General features: G+C 42.3%; 4 non-coding genes and 1 pseudogene across 4 annotated transcripts; 4 read left to right on the top strand and 1 right to left on the bottom strand.

Moving 5' to 3' along the window:
- Positions 1–479: 479 nt before the first annotated feature.
- On the top strand, positions 480–595 carry LOC140266010 (U5 spliceosomal RNA). The gene has a single exon (XR_011906683.1). It is a non-coding gene; the product is annotated as a U5 spliceosomal RNA (small nuclear RNA).
- Positions 596–901: 306 nt separating this feature from the next.
- Positions 902–1,063, top strand: LOC140320637 (U2 spliceosomal RNA; annotated as a pseudogene).
- Positions 1,064–4,306: 3,243 nt separating this feature from the next.
- LOC140266027 (U5 spliceosomal RNA) lies at positions 4,307–4,420 on the bottom strand. The gene has a single exon (XR_011906699.1). It is a non-coding gene; the product is annotated as a U5 spliceosomal RNA (small nuclear RNA).
- Positions 4,421–20,857: 16,437 nt separating this feature from the next.
- Positions 20,858–20,971, top strand: LOC140265991 (U5 spliceosomal RNA). Its single transcript, XR_011906666.1, has one exon. It is a non-coding gene; the product is annotated as a U5 spliceosomal RNA (small nuclear RNA).
- Positions 20,972–21,287: 316 nt separating this feature from the next.
- LOC140320480 (U2 spliceosomal RNA) lies at positions 21,288–21,478 on the top strand. The gene has a single exon (XR_011918326.1). It is a non-coding gene; the product is annotated as a U2 spliceosomal RNA (small nuclear RNA).
- The last annotated feature ends 115 nt before the right edge of the window (positions 21,479–21,593 follow it).

Here is a 21,593-nt window from a genome sequence, read left to right as displayed (position 1 = left end):
CGGGAGAATTGCTTGAAAGAAACGCGACACAGAATGAGCGGTCCGAACAAAGCCTCAATACGGGATTCTCGTGGTGTTTTTGTTGCTGCCTTGTCTTTTGCATAGAGTAAAAGACAAGGCAGCCATCGAATAGGGCCCGATTGTTCCTACTTGGTCAGCTGAGGAGCAAGGGGGGGGGGCAAGCGTCTCAACCAAGCAAAGCTCACCATGGGGAAGGTGGCTATACCAACTAGCCTGATGCCCTGCTCCCGCAGTGACGGATAATCGTACTCTGGTTTCTCTTCATAACATACAAGTCTTATAGATAAAATCACCGAATGAGCGGTCAGAACAAAGCCTCAATAGGGTGTTCCCGTGGTGTTTTTGTTGCTGCCTTGTCGATTGCACAGGGGCACGCGTTTCAACCAAGCAACGCTCACCATGGGGAAGGTGGCTATGGCAACTAGCCTGATGCCCTGCTCCCGCAGTGACGGATAATCGTACTCTGGTTTCTCTTCATAACATACAAGTCTTTCGCCTTTTACTAAAGACTTTCGTGGAGAGCAGCACTAATGAGTTGTTTCTATTTTTGGCAGGCTTTACCCTTGCGGGTGAAGCCCTTTCTGTCTGTGCAAAAGAAATCTTGTTACTGTGCAGAGTGACTTCTCTGAGTAGAGTCGCCTTACTTGTTGCGATTGTGCCGATGTTCGAAGCTGGAGTGCAAAGTTGTTGCTTGAATGGTGCTTGCTGGAGCATGCGGGAGTGCAAAGTTATACCATTTAAAAGGGCTGAAGAGTGCTCAGTGCAGCGGGTGGGCGGAGGTGCAACGTGACACTCTGGCCACCTATGGCCATAAAAAGAACACTGCTACAAGTGCGCATTGTGCCAGCAAGGGCCCTCGGACCTGAAACAGTGGACAGTTATCGCTTCTCGGCCTTTTGGCTAAGATCAAGTGTAGTATCTGTTCTTATCAGTTTAACATATTAAATGGATTTTTAAGAATAGGAGTTGAAAAAGAAGCTTGTTCCGTTCACTCCAAGCCTCGACCCGGTACTGCAGTGCCGCTGGGAACGGAGCGCTCTCCTCTGCTCTTGTGAAAAAGCAAACAGCGGTGCAGGATGGAAATTTCAGGGAGCCCAAGATGAAACTTTCTTTTAATCTGCTGAGAAAAGAGAGTGAATGCGAAGTGGACTAACACCGCTCTGGGAGCGAGCCGAGTGCGGGCTAACCGGGAGAATTGCTTGAAAGAAACGCGACACCGAATGAGTGGTCAGAACAAAGCCTCAATACGGTGTTCCCGTGGTGTTTGTGGCTGCCTTGTCTTTTGCACAGAGTAAAAGACAAGGCAGCCATCGAATAGATTGTTTCTACTTGGTCAGCCGAGGAGCGGGGGGGGGGGGGCAAGCGTCTCAACCAAGCAAAGCTCACCAAGTAGGAACAATCGGGCCCTTTTCGATGGCTGCAACACCTGAAAGAGATATTGATGCGAGACCCGATCAAATGCTTTTTCAAAGTCTAAATTTAAGATGACAAGCCGGGTGTTTCTGTCTCTAGCGTAATCAATGATGTCTCGAATCAGTACGAGGCTGTCGGTGAGTTGTCTCCCTGAGATGGCACAAGCTTGGTCTGGGTGAATTACCTCCTCTAAAACAGAGGACATCCGTGTCGCTAAAACCTTGCTAAAAAGTTTACAGTCAAAGTTTAAAAGTGTGATGGGCCTCCAATTCTTTAGGTCAGTCTTATCATTTTTTTTATAAAGTAGAGTCACTATTCCCACTCTAAAACTGTCAGGCAGTCGGTCGAGTTTTTCAAAATCTTTAAAAACATCTAAAATGTCTGATGATAAAAGGTCCCAATAGGTCAGATAGAATTCTGCAGGAAGCCCGTCTAAACCCGGAGCTCGACTTCTCTTAAAACCTGTTAGGCATTTTTTTAACTCTAAAGCAGTAAAATTCTGTGTCAAGTGTGCATTCTCTTTTACGGTTTTGTCAACGAATATTAAGATTTCTGCCGATGTTTCCAAGTGCACTGGTTTCTCTTTGTACATGTTACTAAAAAAGGTATGTACAGTTTCAATCATCTCTTGTGTGGATTTAGTTAAAAACCCATCTTCTCTTTTTAGATTTTGAATACACTCCTTTTTATTTATAACTTTCTTTCTTTTTCACCTTCCTCAATTTCCTGCTCCCTGCTTCTTACAAAAATTCCTTTACTCTTTATTTCTGCTAAAACTGACATTTCCTTTTTGACATCTTTGATTTCTTCTTTAAAGTCTAAGCCACACTGATTTAGTTTAAAGTAGCGCTGTAAGCGTTTATGTAGTCCCATCATACATCTATTCTCTTTCCTTTTTTTACGTTTACCTTGCTGTTTAAAAAAAGTCTGGGTCGTTTCCTTCACCATTTCCCACCATTGTGCATGTGTTTCGTAGAGGTCTTGAAGGGTCTGCCACTCTTTATAACATTCCCTGTACTGACTGACTATGATTTCATCCTCCAACAGGGAACAGTTGAGTTTCCACAGACCACTTCCTACCGTCACACCAGAAGGGGGTGAAAGGGTGCAGGAGAGCATAAGGTGGTCTGAAAAGAAAACAGGGGTTAATCTAACATCAGTGGGTGGGCAATCACTAGTAAAGAAATAATCAATGCGAGAGGCTCTAGTGCCATCATGACTAAACCAGGTGAAGCCCTCCTCTCTGGGATGCATGGTTTTAAAACAGTCAGTAAGTTTAAAATCCCTGCATATGCCCTGAAGTAAAATCAAAGTCTTATCCACTTTAAAATCTACCCCTGCTCTTTTTCTATCTTTCCTGCTCAAGATACAGTTAAAATCCCCTCCTACAACTAAAGGTACTTGCCCTAGCATGTAAAGCTGTATATCTTCTAAAAGGTCATACCTTTCATTTTTTCCATTGAAACCATAAATATTTAAGAGGTTAAAGTCTTGCCCCATAAAATTCAAGTGTGCTAAAAGTGCCCGTCCGTCTCTCACCACTGTGCTACCTTTCACCAGAACATGCGGATTTTTAATTAGAATGGCCACACCATCATTTTTATTTTGATTTGAGCCACTCCATATCGATAAATGGGGCCACATTTCCTCCCATTGTCTATGTTTTTTTAAAAAAGGTAGTCCACATTCTTGTATTAAAAACACATCTGATTTTATGGAGTCTAAGAAGGATAAAATACTCTGGGCTCTTGTCTTTGATTTCACACTTCTCACATTTAGTGTTGAGAAGGTGAGAACCATTAAAAGCATAAAGGAAAGTAGGTATATCATTTTCGTTTTTCTAAGTTATCAAAACAAATTACACACAGGTTATTTCTTGGGAAACTAGCTCTTCCTTCATTTCTTTAGGTGAAAAGTGAGTAGGGTGATCTATATTTCCTTTTCGGACTCTCGGTGTTGGCCTCTGACGCAATGTTGCATTTAACTTTGAGTCCCTGGGGGTTGATTGCAGAGCTGAAGTTAAAAAAGAGACCTCATTTGGTGAGTCGGAGGGGAAGACTCTAGGTTCTTCCACTGAAGAACTGTCTGAAAGGGACCTAACCCTTCCCCTCTTCTCTGATACCACTGGGGAATCAGAGGCTCAGATGCCGTCCTCTTCGGCTGTTGACCTTCGGGGAGGTGAGTATCTTCACTAGACTCACCTGTCTGCTCTTCCTCCTCATTTAGCGTAGCTCCACCCTCTGCCTGTGAATTCTCACAGACTTCAACACTGAGTGGTGAGGCCTCTACAGGCCCCTCCCCTTTTTGCTCCTCACTTCCAATCCAAGCTTTTGGCGGGAAGTTTGAATTTATTGGGTCAACCTCTTCACTTTGTTCACCAACTGCCACCTTTGGTCCTTCTCTTTGTTGGCTTGACTGTGGCTTTACCGTCTTTAATTTGTTGGCAAAAGATTTAGGGCAATCTCTGAAGAGGTGATTTAATTCTCCACAGAGATTACATTTCCTGCCATTTGGACACTCTCCAAAAGTTTGCCCAATTTCTCTGCTCTTCCCACATAACACCTTGGTACAAGCCTCAACCAGGTGCCCATGCTCACCACACTTGCGGCAGAACTTGGACTGCCCCTGGTAGTGGATGTAACCTCGGTTTTCAAGGTGGCCAGAGTGTCGCCCACCCGCTGCACTGAGCACTCTTCAGCCCTTTTAAATGGTATAACTTTGCACTCCCGCACGCTCCAGCAAGCACCATTCAAGCAACAACTTTGCACTCCAGCTTCGAACATCGGCACAGTCGCAACAAGTAAGGCGACTCTACTCAGAGAAGTCACTCTGCACAGTAAGAAGATTTCTTTTGCACAGACAGAAAGGGCTTCACCCGCAAAGGTAAAGCCTGCCAAAAATAGAAACAACTCATTAGTGCTGCTCTCCACAGAAATCTTTAGTAAAAGGCGAAAGACTTGTACGTTATGAAGAAAAACCAGAGTACGATTATCCGTCACTGCGGGAGCAGGGCATCAGGCTAGTTGGCATAGCCACCTTCCCCATGGTGAGCTTTGCTTGGTTGAGACGCTTGCTCCAACTAGGAACAATCGGGCCCTATTCGATGGCTGCCTTGTCTTTTACTCTGTGCAAAAGACAAGGCAGCAACAAAAACACCACGAGAATCCCGTATTGAGGCTTTGTTCTGATCGCTCATTCGGTGTCGCGTTTCTTTCAAGCAATTCTCCCGGTTAGCCCACACTCGGCTCGCTCCCATAGCCGTGTTAAAGTCTACTTCGCATTCACTCTCTTTTCTAAGCAGACTCTTGGGATTTTATCTATAAAATGAATTCCTTCACTCAAACTATGTGAAAACTGCTTTGTCCTTAATATTTACCATGTCTAGAAAGATTTTAAAAAAAAAAACAACGTTGTACTTTGCAGTAAAAAAAAGAGCAAATCTAAAGTTTCAGGAATCCGAGAATAAGCTTACTTTCATGAGTTCTTCACGATTTCGGATTTTGCTATAAAATGAATTCCTTCACTCAAACTAAATTAAAACTGCTAAACCGCTAATCTGTTATATGTAAGGCAGATGTCAAATTCACCGAAATAGGATCAAAGGGTATTCGGCCAATCGAGCTGTAGCAGCTTCGGTAAAAGAGTATAAGTTGAAGAGTTTGTGAATAAAGGTGTGCGCACACATAGTGTGCTGTACGAAAATAGGCAGGGAGCAATGCCGGCTGGGGTATATGTTCTTGTATGTTGTCTGACTGTTTGATTTGAATGTGTTGTGTAAGTGTCCTTTTGAATTCTACATGTTTGGGCTTTGACACGCTTCACTGTGGTTGTTAACTGTGTGGTGTGTCCTGAAATGTTATATGTTTGGGCTGTGTGACATGCTTAATGCTTGTCAGTAGCTACCCACTTATTCATATATAGCAACTGACAACATAAGAAGTCCGGACATACTTTGATAGTAGTTGTAGAAGTATCCTTATTGATAATAGATCACTAATTCATAGTGATAGAACAGTAGATGAACAGGTGCTTGCACATGTCTCACGAAAATAAAATGGGTGTATGATTGCTGACGGCAGAGCAATACTGCCAAACTTATGAGTTCTTGTGGCAAACTTGATTCAGTGTCTTGACGTGTATACGCTGTTTCGCTGACTTGATTGTCACAAGAAACAAAGTGTGTTTGATAAGATCCGACCATTTTATTACGGGAGGATCAGTATGTATGGATTCTGATGTGACTGATAAACCCATTCGTATCTTAAGCATAATCTAATACGTGAGACAACGCCCTGGCATACGATAAACAAAAAAAAAGAGAGAGAGCGGTTTTGTGTCCCCACAGTCCATAATGTAGAAAAGAGAGAAAAAAGCCTTTCTGATTTGGTGTGTGTGCTCATAGTGCAGAGTGTAGAGAAAAGAAAGCCGTTTTGGTGTCACGGGTGTTGTGACTTACACACACACATTTCTAAATTGAGAAAGGAAATTATTTTAGAGGAAGCACTAGAGTTTAGATCCCACATTTGTTGATAGGCATTCATTTATTTCTTCACTTCTGATGAAGTTTCAACAATAAACAACAAACTTTGTATTATGAGAAAGAACCAGACTCATTCTTCAGGAATCCGAAAAAAAGCTCTATTTTATGAGTTATGCACGAATTCGGATTCTCCTATAAAACGAATTCATTAACTCAAACCAAGTTAAGACTGCTTTGTCCTTCATATTTATTCATGTCTAATCAAGTTTCAACGATAAACAACGTTGTACTTTGTAGAATGAGAAAGAACTTCTTCAGCAATAAGCATCTCTCGACATATGACGAAATACAGATTTTGCTATAAAATGAATTCCTTCTATCAGCCTGACTTAAAACTGTTTGTCCTCCTTATTTATCCACTTCAAATCAAGTTTCAACAATTAAAAAAAATTTGTAGTTTGAGAAAGAACAACTTAATCTTCAGCAATCAGTATAAAAAGAGGTGCAAATGCCAACCATACATACCTAAAAGGTGGAGCGGAAGTATTCAGCTGCAAGTAGGTGTGAATGTTCGACCATAATTTGTAAAAAGAGGGTAAGAAAAGGTTCGAATGCCCGACTATATATTAACAAAAGCGGGAGGAGAGGTCTTCGGATGAGAGTGGGTGAGAATTTCCAACCATAATCTAGAAAATACGGTGAAAAAAAATATGTGAATGCCTCATAGAACACTAAAAGCGGAAGTGTTCGGCTGCAAGAAGGTGTGAATGTCCGACTATATTTGGTGAAAAGCAGGTGAAGCAAGGTCTGAATGCCCAACCTTACATCATCAAAAGCGAGATCAGAGGTGTTTGGCTGCAAGAAGGCCATAGTTTGCCAAAAGCGGGTAAGGTGCGAATGACCGACTAAATATCAACAAAAGTGGGGGCGGAGGTCTTCGGATGCAAGTGGGTGTGAATATCCCACCATACAAGTATGGTGGAGAGGAAGCTGTGAATGGCCAACCATAGTAAAAGGCGGGTGAGAGAAGGTGCGAATGTCAAACCATACATAATCAAAACAGGGAGCGGAGGTGTTCTGCTGTAAGAAGGTGTGAATGTCCAACCATAGTTGGTAAAAAGCGGGTAAGAAAAGGTTAAAATACCCGACTGTACACAATCAATAGCGGGAGTGGAGTTGTTCGGCTACTAAAAGGTGTGAAAGTCCGACCATGGTTTGTAAAAAGCGGGTAAGAAAAGGTGCGAATGCCCGACAATGTATGATCAAAAGAGGGAGTGGAGGTTTTCGGCTGCAAGAAGGTCTGAATGTCCAACCATAATTTGTAAAAACCGGGGAAGAAAAGGCTCGAAAGCCCAACTATACACCATCAAAAGTGGGAGCGGAGGTGTTCAGCTGCAAGACGGTCTGAATGTCCATCAATAATTGCTAGAAAACATGAAAGAAAATTTTCGAATATCAAACTGCACATGATCATAAGCAGGAGAGTAGGTGTTCAGCTGCAAGAAGGTGTGAATGTCTACCCATAATTACTGAAAAATGGGTAAGAAAAGGTGCGAATGCCTAACCATACATCATCAAAAGAGGGAGCGGAGGTGTTCCGCTGTAAGACGGTGTGAATGTCCGACCATAGATGGTAAAAAGCGGGTAAGAAAAGGTTAAATTACCCGACTGTACACAATCAAAAGAGGGAGCGGAGTTGTTCAGCTAAGAGAAGGTGTGAAAGTCCGACCTTGGTTTGTAAAAAGCGGGTAAGAAAAGGTTCGTATGCCCGAATATACACCATCAAAAGCGGAAGCGGAGGTGTTCGGCTGCAAGATATTGTGAACGTCCGACCAAAGTTTGTAAAAAGCAGTTAAGAAAAGGTTCAAATATCTAACCAAACATAATCAAAAGCGGGAGCAGAGCTGTTCGACTGGAAGTAGGTGTGAATGTCAGATCATAATTTGCAAAAAGCTGATGAGAAAGGGTGAGAATGCCCGACTATACACCATCAAATGCGGTAGCGGAGTTGTTCGGCTGTGAGTAGGTGTGAATCTCCAACCATAATTGCTGAAAAATGTGTTAGAAAAGGTAAAAATGCCGGTCCATACATCATCAAAATCGGGAGAGGTGGTGTTCAGCTGCAAGAAGGTCTAAATGTCCATCAATAATTGCTAGAAAACATGAAAGAAAATTTTCGAAAATCAAACCACACATGATCATAAGTGGGAGAGGAGGTGTTCAGCTGCAAGAAGGTGTGAATGTCCACCCATAATACCTGAAAAATGGGTAAAAAAAAAAGGTGCGAATGCCCAACCATACATCATCAAAAGCAGGAGTGCATGTGTTCGGCTACAAGAAGGTGTGAACGTCTAACCAAAGTTTGTAAAAAGCAGTTAAGAAAAGGTTCGAATATCCAACCATACATAATCAAAAGCGGGAGCAGAGATGTTCGACTGCAAGTAGGTGTGAATGTCAGATCATAATTTGCAAAAAGCTGATGAGAAAGGGTGAGAATGCCCGACTATACACCATCAAATGCGGGAGCGGAGTTGTTCGGCTGTGAGTAGGGGTGAATCTCCAACCATAATTGCTGAAAAATGTGTTAGAAAAGGTAAGAATGCCGGTCCATACATCATCAAAAGCGAGAGAGGTTGTGTTCGGCTGCAAGTAGGTGTGAATGTCCAGCCATAATTACTCACAAACGGGTAAGAAAAGGTAGTATTGCCAGACCATATATGATCAAAACAGGGAGCGGAGGTGGTTCAGCTGCAAGAAGGTTTGAATGTCCGACTAAAGTTCAAATATATTAACAAAAGCGGGAGGAGAGGTCTTCGGATGAGAGTGGTTGAAAATTTCCAACCATAATGTATAAAATGCGGTGAAAAAAAGGTGTGATAGAACACTAAAAGGTGGAGCGGAAGTGTTCGGCTGCAAGAAGGTGTGAATGTCCGACTATATTTGGTGAAAAGCAGGTGAAGCAAGGTCTGAATGCCCAACCTTACATCATCAAAAGCGAGATCAGAGGTGTTTGGCTGCAAGATGGCCATAGTTTGCCAAAAGCGGGTAAGGTGCGAATGTCCGACTAAATATCAACAAAATTTGGGGCGGAGGTCTTCGGATGCAAGTGGGTGTGAATGTCCGACTATATTTGGTGAAAAGCAGGTGAAGCAAGGTCTGAATGCCCAACCTTACATCATCAAAAGCGAGATCAGAGGTGTTTGGCTGCAAGAAGGCCATAGTTTGCCAAAAGCGGGTAAGGTGCGAATGACCGACTAAATATCAACAAAAGTGGGGGCGGAGGTCTTCGGATGCAAGTGGGTGTGAATATCCCACCATACAAGTATGGTGGAGAGGAAGCTGTGAATGGCCGACCATAGTAAAAGGCGGGTGAGAGAAGGTGCGAATGTCAAACCATACATAATCAAAACAGGGAGCGGAGTTGTTCGGCTGTGAGTAGGGGTGAATCTCCGAGCATAATTGCTGAAAAATGTGTTAGAAAAGGTAAGAATGCCGGTCCATACATCATCAAAAGCGAGAGAGGTTGTGTTCGGCTGCAAGTAGGTGTGAATTTCCAGCCATAATTACTCACAAACGGGTAAGAAAAGGTAGTATTGCCAGACCATATATGATCAAAACAGGGAGCGGAGGTGGTTCAGCTGCAAGAAGGTTTGAATGTCCGACTAAAGTTCAAATATATTAACAAAAGCGGGAGGAGAGGTCTTCGGATGAGAGTGGTTGAAAATTTCCAACCATAATGTATAAAATGCGGTGAAAAAAAGGTGTGATAGAACACTAAAAGGTGGAGCGGAAGTGTTCGGCTGCAAGAAGGAGTGAATGTCCGACTATATTTGGTGAAAAGCAGGTGAAGCAAGGTCTGAATGCCCAACCTTACATCATCAAAAGCGAGATCAGAGGTGTTTGGCTGAGAGATGGCCATAGTTTGCCAAAAGCGGGTAAGGTGCGAATGTCCGACTAAATATCAACAAAATTTGGGGCGGAGGTCTTCGGATGCAAGTGGGTGTGAATGTCCGACTATATTTGGTGAAAAGCAGGTGAAGCAAGGTCTGAATGCCCAACCTTACATCATCAAAAGCGAGATCAGAGGTGTTTGGCTGCAAGAAGGCCATAGTTGGCCAAAAGCGGGTAAGGTGCGAATGACCGACTAAATATCAACAAAAGTGGGGGCGGAGGTCTTCGGATGCAGGTGGGTGTGAATATCCCACCATACAAGTATGGTGGAGAGGAAGCTGTGAATGGCCGACCATAGTAAAAGGCGGGTGAGAGAAGGTGCGAATGTCAAACCATACATAATCAAAACAGGGAGCGGAGGTGTTCTGCTGTAAGAAGGTGTGAATGTCCAACCATAGTTGGTAAAAAGCGGGTAAGAAAAGGTTAAAATACCCGACTGTACACAATCAATAGCGGGAGCGGAGTTGTTCGGCTACTAAAAGGTGTGAAAGTCCGACCATGGTTTGTAAAAAGCGGGTAAGAAAAGGTGCGAATGCCCGACAATGTATGATCAAAAGAGGGAGTGGAGGTTTTCGGCTGCAAGAAGGTCTGAATGTCCAACCATAATTTGTAAAAACCGGGGAAGAAAAGGCTCGAAAGCCCGACTATACACCATCAAAAGTGGGAGCGGAGGTGTTCAGCTGCAAGACGGTCTGAATGTCCATCAATAATTGCTAGAAAACATGAAAGAAAATTGTCGAATATCAAACTGCACATGATCATAAGCGGGAGAGGAGGTATTCAGCTGCAAGAAGGTGTGAATGTCTACCCATAATTACTGAAAAATGGGTAAGAAAAGGTGCGAATGCCTAACCATACATCATCAAAAGAGGGAGCGGAGGTGTTCCGCTGTAAGACGGTGTGAATGTCCGACCATAGATGGTAAAAAGCGGGTAAGAAAAGGTTAAATTACCCGACTGTACACAATCAAAAGAAGGAGCGGAGTTGTTCAGCTAAGAGAAGGTGTGAAAGTCCGACCTTGGTTTGTAAAAAGCGGGTAAGAAAAGGTTCGTATGCCCGAATATACACCATCAAAAGCGGAAGCGGAGGTGTTCGGCTGCAAGATATTGTGAACGTCCGACCAAAGTTTGTAAAAAGCAGTTAAGAAAAGGTTCGAATATCTAACCAAACATAATCAAAAGCGGGAGCAGAGCTGTTCGACTGGAAGTAGGTGTGAATGTCAGATCATAATTTGCAAAAAGCTGATGAGAAAGGGTGAGAATGCCCGACTATACACCATCAAATGCGGTAGCGGAGTTATTCGGCTGTGAGTAGGTGTGAATCTCCAACCATAATTGCTGAAAAATGTGTTAGAAAAGGTAAAAATGCCGGTCCATACATCATCAAAATCGGGAGAGGTGGTGTTCAGCTGCAAGAAGGTCTAAATGTCCATCAATAATTGCTAGAAAACATGAAAGAAAATTTTCGAAAATCAAACCACACATGATCATAAATGGGAGAGGAGGTGTTCAGCTGCAAGAAAGTGTGAATGTCCACCCATAATACCTGAAAAATGGGTAAAAAAAAGGTGCGAATGCCCAACCATACATCATCAAAAGCAGGAGTGCATGTGTTCGGCTACAAGAAGGTGTGAACGTCCAACCAAAGTTTGTAAAAAGCAGTTAAGAAAAGGTTCGAATATCCAACCAAACATAATCAAAAGCGGGAGCAGAGCTGTTCGACTGCAAGTAGGTGTGAATGTCAGATCATAATTTGCAAAAAGCTGATGAGAAAGGGTGAGAATGCCCGACTATACACCATCAAATGCGGGAGCGGAGTTGTTCGGCTGTGAGTAGGTGTGAATCTCCGACCATAATTGCTGAAAAATGTGTTAGAAAAGGTAAGAATGCCGGTCCATACATCATCAAAAGCGAGAGAGGTTGTGTTCGGCTGCAAGTAGGTGTGAATGTCCAGCCATAATTACTCACAAACGGGTAAGAAAAGGTAGTATTGCCAGACCATATATGATCAAAACAGGGAGCGGAGGTGGTTCAGCTGCAAGAAGGTTTGAATGTCCGACTAAAGTTCAAATATATTAAAGAAAGCGGGAGGAGAGGTCTTCGGATGAGAGTGGTTGAAAATTTCCGACCATAATGTATAAAATGCGGTGAAAAAAAGGTGTGATAGAACACTAAAAGGTGGAGCGGAAGTGTTCGGCTGCAAGAAGGTGTGAATGTCCGACTATATTTGGTGAAAAGCAGGTGAAGCAAGGTCTGAATGCCCAACCTTACATCATCAAAAGCGAGATCAGAGGTGTTTGGCTGCAAGAAGGCCATAGTTTGCCAAAAGCGGGTAAGGTGCGAATGTCCGACTAAATATCAACAAAATTTGGGGCAGAGGTCTTCGGATGCAAGTGGGTGTGAATGTCCATTAATAATTGCTTTAAAACATGAAATAAAATTATATCAAATAATATCAAACCTTACATGATCATTAGCGGGAGAGGAGGTGTTCAGCTGCAAGAAGATGTGAATATCCACCCATAATTACTGAAAAATGGGTAGGAAAAGATGCGAATGTCCAACCATAAATCATCAAAAGCAGGAGTGGAGTTGTTCAGCTACAAGAAGGTATGAAAGTCCAACCACGGTTTGTAAAAAGCGGGTAAGAGAAGGTTCGAATACCCGAATATATACCATCAAAAGCGGAAGCGGGGGTGTTCGGCTGCAAGAAGGTGTGAACGTCCGACCAAAGTTTGTAAAAAGCAGTTAAGAAAAGGTTTGAATATCCAACCGAACATAATCAAAAGCGGGAGCAGAGCTGTTCGACTGCAAGTAGGTGTGAATGTCAGATCATAATTGCTGAAAAATGTGATAGAAAAGACTAGAATGCCGGACAATACATCATCAAAAGCGGGAGAGGTGGTTTTTCGGCTGCAAGTAGGTGTGAATGTCCAGCCATAATTACTCACAAACGGGGGAAGAAAAGGTAGTATTTCCAGACCACACATGATCAAAACAGGGAATGGAGGTGGTTCAGCTGCAAGGTGTGAATGTCTGACTAAAGTTTGTAAAAACCGTGTAAGACAAGGGGCGAATGACCGACAATGTATGATCAAAAGAGGGAGCGGAGGTTTTCGGCTGCAAGGTCTGAATGTCCAACCATAATTTGTAAAAATCGGGGAAGAAAAGGCTCGAAAGCCCGACTATACACCATCAAAAGCGGGAGCAGAGGTGTTCAGGTGCAAGAAGGTCTGAATGTCCGACCATAATTGCTGAAAAATGTGTTAGAAAAGGTAAGAATGCCGGTCCATACATCATCAAAAGTCCGACCAATAATAATTACTGAAAAATGGGTAAGAAAAGGTGCGAATGCCAAATCATACATCATCAAAAGCAGGAGCGGATGTGTTCGGCTACAAGAAGGTTTGAATGGCCAACCATAGTAAGTAATAGGTGGGTAAGAAAAGGCTCGAATGCCCGACTACACACCATCAAAAGCGGAAGCGGAGGTGTTCGGCTGCAAGACGGTGTGAATGTCCGACCAAAGTTTGTAAAAAGCATTAAGAAAATGTTCGAATATCCAACCAAACATAATCAAAAGCGGGAGCAGAGCTGTTCGACTGCAAGTAGGTGTGAATATCAGATCATAATTTGCAAAAAGCTGATGAGAAAGGGTGAGAATGCCCGACTATACACTATCAAATGTGGGAGCGGAGGTGTTCGTCTGTGAGTAGGTGTGAATGTCCGACCATAATTGCTGAAAAATGTGTTAGAAAAGGTAAGAATGCCGGACCATATATCATCAAAAGCGGGAGAGGTTGTGTTCGGCTGCTAGAAGGTGTGAATGTCCAGCCATAATTACTCACAAACGGGTAAGAAAAGGTACTATTGCCAGACCATATATGATCAAAACAGGGAAAGGAGGTGGTTCAGCTGCAAGAAGGTTTGAATGTCCGACTAAAGTTTGTAAAAAGCGGGTAAGACAAGGTGTGAATGCCCCACAATGTATGATATATGATATATAATGGAGCGGAGGTTTTCGGCTGCAAGAAGGTCTGAATGTCCACCCATAATTACTGAAAAATGGGTAAGAAAAGGTGCGAAAGCCCAACCGCACATGATCATAAGTGGATGAGAAGGTGTTCGACTGCAAGTAGGTGTGAATGTAAGATCATAATTTGTAAAAAGTGGGTAAGAAAAGGTAAGAATGCCCAACCATAAATTATCAAAAGCGGCAGCAGAGTTTCGGCTGGTATTTATCAGTGTCTAGATAGATTTCAACAAAAAACAACGTTGTACTTTGCAGTAAAAGAAAGTGCAAATCAAAAGTTTAAGGAATCCGAGAATAAGCTTATTTTCATGAGTTCTGCACGATTTCGGATTTTATGTATAAAATGAATTTCTTCACGCAAACTAAGTTAACACTGCTTTGTCCTTCATATGTACCCATTTCTACATATATTTCAAGCATAAACTTCCTCATATTACCCTGAATGAGAAAGAGCCACACTTGTGATTAAGCCATACCTCCCTTTTGAGGAGTTCTGCATGATTTGGGATTTTATCTATAAAATTAATTCCTTCACTCAAACTATGTTAAAACGGCTTTTACCTTCATATTTATCAATGTCTCGATAGATTTAAACAAAAAAACAACGTTGTACTTTGCAGTAAAAGAAAGAGCAAATCAAAAGTTTTAGGAATCCGAGAATAAGCTTATTTTCATGAGTTCTGCACGATTTCGGATTTTATGTATAAAATGAATTCATTCACTCAAACCAAGTTAAAACTGCTTTTTCCTTCATATTTATCAATGTCTAGATCGACTTCAACAAAGAACAACATTGTATTTTGCAGTAGAAGAAAGAGCAAAACTGAAGGATCAGGAATCCGAGAATAAGCTTCTTTTCATACGTTCTGCATGATTTGGGATTTTATGTATAAAATGAATTCCTTCACTCAAACTAAGTTAACACTGCTTTGTCCTTCATATGTACCCATTTCTACATATATTTCAAGCATAAACTTCCTCATACTACCCTGAATGAGAAAGAACCACACTTGTGATTAAGCCATACGCCCCTTTTGAGGAGTTCTGCATGATTTGGGATTTTATCTATAAAATCAATTCCTTCACTCAAACTATGTTAAAACGGCTTTTACCTTCATATTTATCAATGTCTCGATAGATTTAAACAAAAAACAACGTTGTACTTTGCAGTAAAAGAAAGAGCCAATCAAAAGTTTTAGGAATCCGAGAATAAGCTTATTTTCATGAGTTCTGCACGATTTCGGATTTTATGTATAAAATGAATTCATTCACTCAAACCAAGTTAAAACTGCTTTTTCCTTCATATTTATCAATGTCTAGATCGACATCAACAAAGAACAACATTGTACCTCCGCTCTCTCTTTTGATCATACATTGTCGGACATTCGCACCTTTTCTTACCCGCTTTTTACAAACCATGGTCGGACTGTCACACCTTCTTGTAGCCGAACACATCCGCTCCCGCTATTGATTGTGTACAGTCGGGTATTTTAACCTTTTCTTACCCGCTTTTTACCAAGTATGGTCGGACATTCACACCTTCGTACAGCGGAACACCTCCGCTCCCTCTTTTGATGGTGTATGTTCGGGCATTCAAACCTTTTCTTACCCGCTTTTTCCAAACTATGGTCGGCTATTCACAGCTTCCTCTCCACCATACTTGTATGGTGGGATATTCACACCCACTTGCATCCGAAAACCTCCGCCCCAAATTTTGTTGATATTTAGTCGGACATTCGCACCTTACCCGCTTTTGGCAAACTATGGCCTTCTTGCAGCCAAACAACTCTGATCTTGCTTTTGATGATGTAAGGTTGGGCATTCAGACCTTGCTTCACCTGCTTTTCACCAAATATAGTCGGACATTCACACCTTCTTGCAGCCGAACACTTCCGCTCCACCTTTTAGTGTTCTATTACACCTTTTTTTTCACCGCATTTTATACATTATGGTTGGAAATTTTCAACCACTTTCATCCGAAGACTTCTCCTCCCGCTTTTGTTAATATATTTGAACTTTAGTCGGACATTCAAACCTTCTTGCAGCTGAACCACCTCCGCTCCCTGTTTTGATCATATATGGTCTGGCAATATTACCTTTTCTTACCCGTTTGTGAGTAATTATGGCTGGACATTCACACCTACTTGCAGCCGAACACAACCTCTCTCGCTTTTGATGATGTATGGACCGGCATTTTTACCTTTTCTAACACATTTTTCAGCAATTATGGTTGGAGATTCACACCTACTCACAGCCGAACAACTCCGCTCCCGCATTTGATGATGTATAGTCGGGCATTCTCACCCTTTCTCATCAGCTTTTTGCAAATTATGATCTGACATTCACACCTACTTGCAGTCGAACACCTCCGCTCCCTCTTTTGATGATGTATGGTTAGGCATTCACACCTTTTTTTTGCCCATTTTTCAGGAATTATGGGTGGACATTCACACCTTGCAGCTGAACACCTCCTATCCCACTTATGATCATGTGCGGTTTGATTTTCGAAAAGTTTCTTTCATGTTTTCTAGCAATTATTGATGGACATGTAGACCTTCTTGCAGCTGAACACCTCCGCTCCCGCTTTTGATCATACATTGTCAGTCATTCGCACCTTGTCTTACCCACTTTTTACAAACTTTAGTCGAACAGTCACACCTTTTTGCAGCCGAACACCACCTCTACCGCTTTTGAAGATGTATGGTCCAGCATTCTTACCTTTTCTAACACATTCTTCAGCAATTATGGTCGGACATTCACACCTACTCAGAGCCGAACACCTCCGCTCCCGCATTTGATGGTCTATAGTCGGGCATTCTACAGCGGAAAAGACTCATTCTTATGTTTGGTTAGATATTCGAACCTTTTCTTACCCGCTTTTTACAAACTATGGTGAGACATTCAAACCTTCTTGTAGCCGAACACATCCACTCCTGCTTTTGATGATGGGTATTCAAACCTACTTGTTGCCCGCTTTTCAGTAATTATGGGTGGACATACACACCTACTTGCAGCCGATCACCACTTTTCCCGCTTTTGATGATGTATGGTCCGGCATTCTAGTCTTTTCTATCACATTTTTCAGCAATTATGATCTGACATTCACACCTACTTGCAGTCGAACAGCTCTGCTCCCGCTTTTGATTATGTTTGGTTGGATATTCTAAACTTTTCTTCACTGCTTTTTACAAACTTTGGTTGGACGTTCACACCTTCTTGCAGCCGAACACCTCCGCTTCCGCTTTTGATGGTATATATTCGGGCATTCGAACCTTTTCTTACCCGCTTTTTACAAACCATGGTCGGACTTTCACACCTTCTTGTAGCCGAACAACTCCGCTCCCGCTATTGATTGTGTACAGTCGGGTATTTTAACCTTTTCTTACCCGCTTTTTACCAACTATTGTTGGACATTCACACCTTCTTGCAGCTGAACACCTCCTCTCCCACTTATGATCATGTGTGGTTTGATATTCGAAAATTTTCTTTCATGTTTTCTAGCAATTATTGATTGACATTCAGACCTTCTTGCAGCTGAACACCTCCGCTCCCGCTTTTGATGATGTATAGTCGGGCTTTCGAGCCTTTACTTCCCCGGTTTTTACAAAATTATTGTTGGACATTCAGACCTTCTTGCAGCCGAAAACCTCCGCTCCCTCTTTTGATCATACATTGTCGGGCATTCGCACCTTCTCTTACCCGCTTTTTACAAACCAGGGTCGGACTTTCACACCTCTTAGTAGCCGAACAACTCCGCTCCCGCTATTGATTGTGTACAGTCGGGTATTTTCACCTTTTCTTACTCGCTTTTTACCAACTATGGTCAGACATTCACACCTTCTTACAGTGGAACACCTCCGCTCCCTCTTTTGATGGTGTATGTTCGGGCATTTGAACCTTTTCTTACCCGCTTTTTACAAACTGTGGTCGGACATTAAAACCTTCTTGTAGCCGAACACATCCACTCCTGCTTTTGATGATGTATGGTTGCGCATTCGTACCTTTTCTTACCCATTTTGCAGTAATTATGGGTGGACATTCACACCTTTTTGCATTTTAACACCTCCTCTCCCGCTTATGATCATGTGCGGTTTGATATTCAAAAATTCTCTTCCATGTTTTCTAGCAATTATTGATGGACATTCAGACCTTCTTGCAGCTGAACACCTCCGCTCCAGCTGTTGATGGTGTATAGTCGGGCTTTCGAGCCTTTTCTTCCCAGATTTTTACAAAATATGGATGGACATTCAGACCTTGTTTCAGCCGAAAACCTCCGCTCCCTCTTTTGATCATACATTGTCGGGCATTCGCACCTTTTCTTACCCGCTTTTTACAAACCATGGTCGGACTTTCACACCTTTTAGTAGCGGAACAACTCTGCTCCCGCTATTGATTGTGTACAATCGGGTATTTTAACCTTTTCTTACCTGCTTTTTGCCAACTATGGTCGGACATTCACACCTTCTTACAGCGGAACACCTCCGCTCCCTCCTTTGATGGTGTATGTTCGGGCATTCGAACCTTTTCTTACCAGCTTTTTACAAACTATGGTCAGACATTCACACCTTCTTGCAGCCGAACACTTCCGCTCTACCTTTTAGTGTTCTATGGGGTATTCACACCTTTTTTTTCAACGCATTTTATAGATTATGGTTGTAAATTCTCACCCACTCTTATCCGAAGACCTCTCCTCCTGCTTTGGTTAATATATAGTCGGGCATTCGAACCTTTTCTTACCCGCTTTTTACAAATTATGGTCGAACATTCACACCTACTTGCAGCCGAACACCTCCGCTCCCGCTTTTGATGGTGTATAGTCGGGCTTTCGAGCCTTTTCTTCCCCGGTTTTTACAAATTATGGTTGGACATTCAGACCTTGCAGCCGAAAACCTCCGCTCCCTCTTTTGATCATACATTGTCAGGCATTCGCACCTACTTGCAGCTGAATACTTCCGCTCCACCTTTTAGTGATGTATGGTTGGCATTTGCACCTTTTCTTACCCTTTCTTACCCTACTGATTGCTTAAGATTAAGTTGTTTTTTCTCAAACTACAAAATTTTTTTAATTGTTGAAACTTGATTTGAAGTGGATAAATAAGGAGGACAAACAGTTTTAAGTCAGGCTGATAGAAGGAATTAATTTTATAGCAAAATCTGTATTTCGTCATATGTCGAGAGATGCTTATTGCTGAAGAAGTTCTTTCTCATTCTACAAAGTACAACGTTGTTTATCGTTGAAACTTGATTAGACATGAATAAATATGAAGGACAAAGCAGTCTTAACTTGGTTAGAGTTAAGGAATTCGTTTTATAGGAGAATCCGAATTCGTGCATAACTCGTAAAATAGAGCTTATTTTCGGATTCCTGAAGAATGAGTCTGGTTCTTTCTCATAATACAAAGTTTGTTGTTTATTGTTGAAACTTCATCAGAAGTGAAGAAATAAATGAATGCCTATCAACAAATGTGGGATCTAAACTCTAGTGCTTCCTCTAAAATAATTTCCTTTCTCAATTCAGAAATGTGTGTGTGTAAGTCACAACACCCGTGACACCAAAACGGCTTTCTTTTCTCTCTTTTCTCTACACTCTGCACTGTGAGCACACACACCAAATCAGAAAGGCTTTTTTCTCTCTTTTCTACATTATGGACTGTGGGGACACAAAACCGCTCTCTCTTTTTTTTTTTGATTGTGTGCCAGGGCGTTGTCTCACGTATTAGATTATGCTTACGATACGAATGGGTTTATCAGTCACATCAGAATCCATACATACTGATCCTCCCGTAATAAAATGGTCGGATCTTATCAAACACACTTTGTTTCTTGTGACAATCAAGTCAGCGAAACAGCGTATACACGTCAAGACACTGAATCAAGTTTGCCACAAGAACTCATAAGTTTGGCAGTATTGCTCTGCCGTCAGCAATCATACACCCATTTTATTTTCGTGAGACATGTGCAGGCACCTGTTCATCTACTGTTCTATCACTATGAATTAGTTTATCTATTATCAATAAGGATACTTCTACAACTACTATCAAAGTATGTCCAGACTTCTTATGTTGTCAGTTGCTATATATGAATAAGTGGGTAGCTACTGACAAGCATTAAGCATGTCACACAGCCCAAACATATAACATTTCAGGACACACCACACAGTTAACAACCACAGTGAAGCGTGTCAAAGCCCAAACATGTAACATTCAACAGGACACTTACACAACACATTCAAATCAAACAGTCAGACAACATACAAGAACATATACCCCAGCCGGCATTGCTCCCTGCCTATTTTCCTACAGCTCACTATGTGTGCGCACACCTTTATTCACAAACTCTTCAACTTATACTCTTTTACCGAAGCTGCTACAGCTCGATTGGCCGAATACCGAATAATCCTAATTCGGTGAATTTGACATCTGCCTTACATGTAACAGATTAGCGGTTTAGCAGTTTTAATTTAGTTTGAGTGAAGGAATTCATTTTATAGCAAAATCCGAAATCGTGAAGAACTCATGAGAGTAAGCTTATTTTCGGATTCCTGAAACTTTAGATTTGCTCTTTCTTTTACTGCAAAGTACAACGTTGTTTTTTTTTGTTTAAATCTTTCTAGACATGGTAAATATGAAGGACAAAGCAGTTTTAACATAGTTTGAGTGAAGGAATTCATTTTATAGATCAAATCCCAAGAGTCTGCTGAGAAAAGAGAGTGAATGCGAAGTAGACTTTAACACGGCTCTAGGAGCGAGCCGAGTGTGGGCTAACCGGGAGAATTGCTTGAAAGAAACGCGACACCGAATGAGCGGTCAGAACAAAGCCTCAATACGGTGTTCCCGTGGTGTTTTTGTTGCTGCCTTGTCGATTGCACAGGGGCAAGCGTTTCAACCAAGCAACGCTCACCATGGGGAAGGTGGCTATGGCAACTAGCCTGATGCCCTGCTCCCGCAGTGACGGATAATCGTACTCTGGTTTCTCTTCATAACATACAAGTCTTTCGCCTTTTACTAAAGACTTTCGTGGAGAGCAGCACTAATGAGTTGTTTCTATTTTTGGCAGGCTTTACCTTTGCGGGTGAAGCCCTTTCTGTCTGTGCAAAAGAAATCTTGTTACTGTGCAGAGTGACTTCTCTGAGTAGAGTCGCCTTACTTTTTGCGATTGTGCCGATGTTCGAAGCTGGAGTGCAAAGTTGTTGCTTGAATGGTGCTTGCTGGAGCATGCGGGAGTGCAAAGTTATACCATTTAAAAGGGCTGAAGAGTGCTCAGTGCAGCGGGTGGGCGGAGGTGCAAAGTGACACTCTGGCCACCTATGGCCATAAAAAGAACAGGGGTGTTAGCGGACAAGTGCGCATTGTGCCAGGAAGGGCCCTCGGACGTGAACCAGTGGACAGTTGTCGCTTCTCGGCCTTTTGGCTAAGATCAAGTGTAGTATCTGTTCTTATCAGTTTAATATCTGATATGTCCTCTATACGCGGACTACATATTAAATGGATTTTTAGCAATAGGAGTTGAAAAAGTAGCTTGCTCCGTTCACTCCAAGCATTGACCCCGTACTGCAGTGCCGCTGGGAACGGTGCGCTCTTCTCTACTCTTGTGAAAAAGCAAATAGCGGTGCAGGATGCAAGTTTCAGGGAGCCCAAGATGAAACTTTCTTTTAGTCTGCTGAGAAAAGAGAGTGAATGCGAAGTAGACTTTAACA

This window comes from Leuresthes tenuis, unplaced genomic scaffold (assembly GCF_036924035.1).
Source record: "Leuresthes tenuis unplaced genomic scaffold, fLeuTen1.0.hap1 SCAF_12, whole genome shotgun sequence".
Taxonomy (NCBI): Eukaryota; Metazoa; Chordata; class Actinopteri; order Atheriniformes; family Atherinopsidae; genus Leuresthes; species Leuresthes tenuis.
Note: the sequence above shows the minus strand (reverse complement) of the source record. Positions and strands in the feature narration are given on the sequence as shown.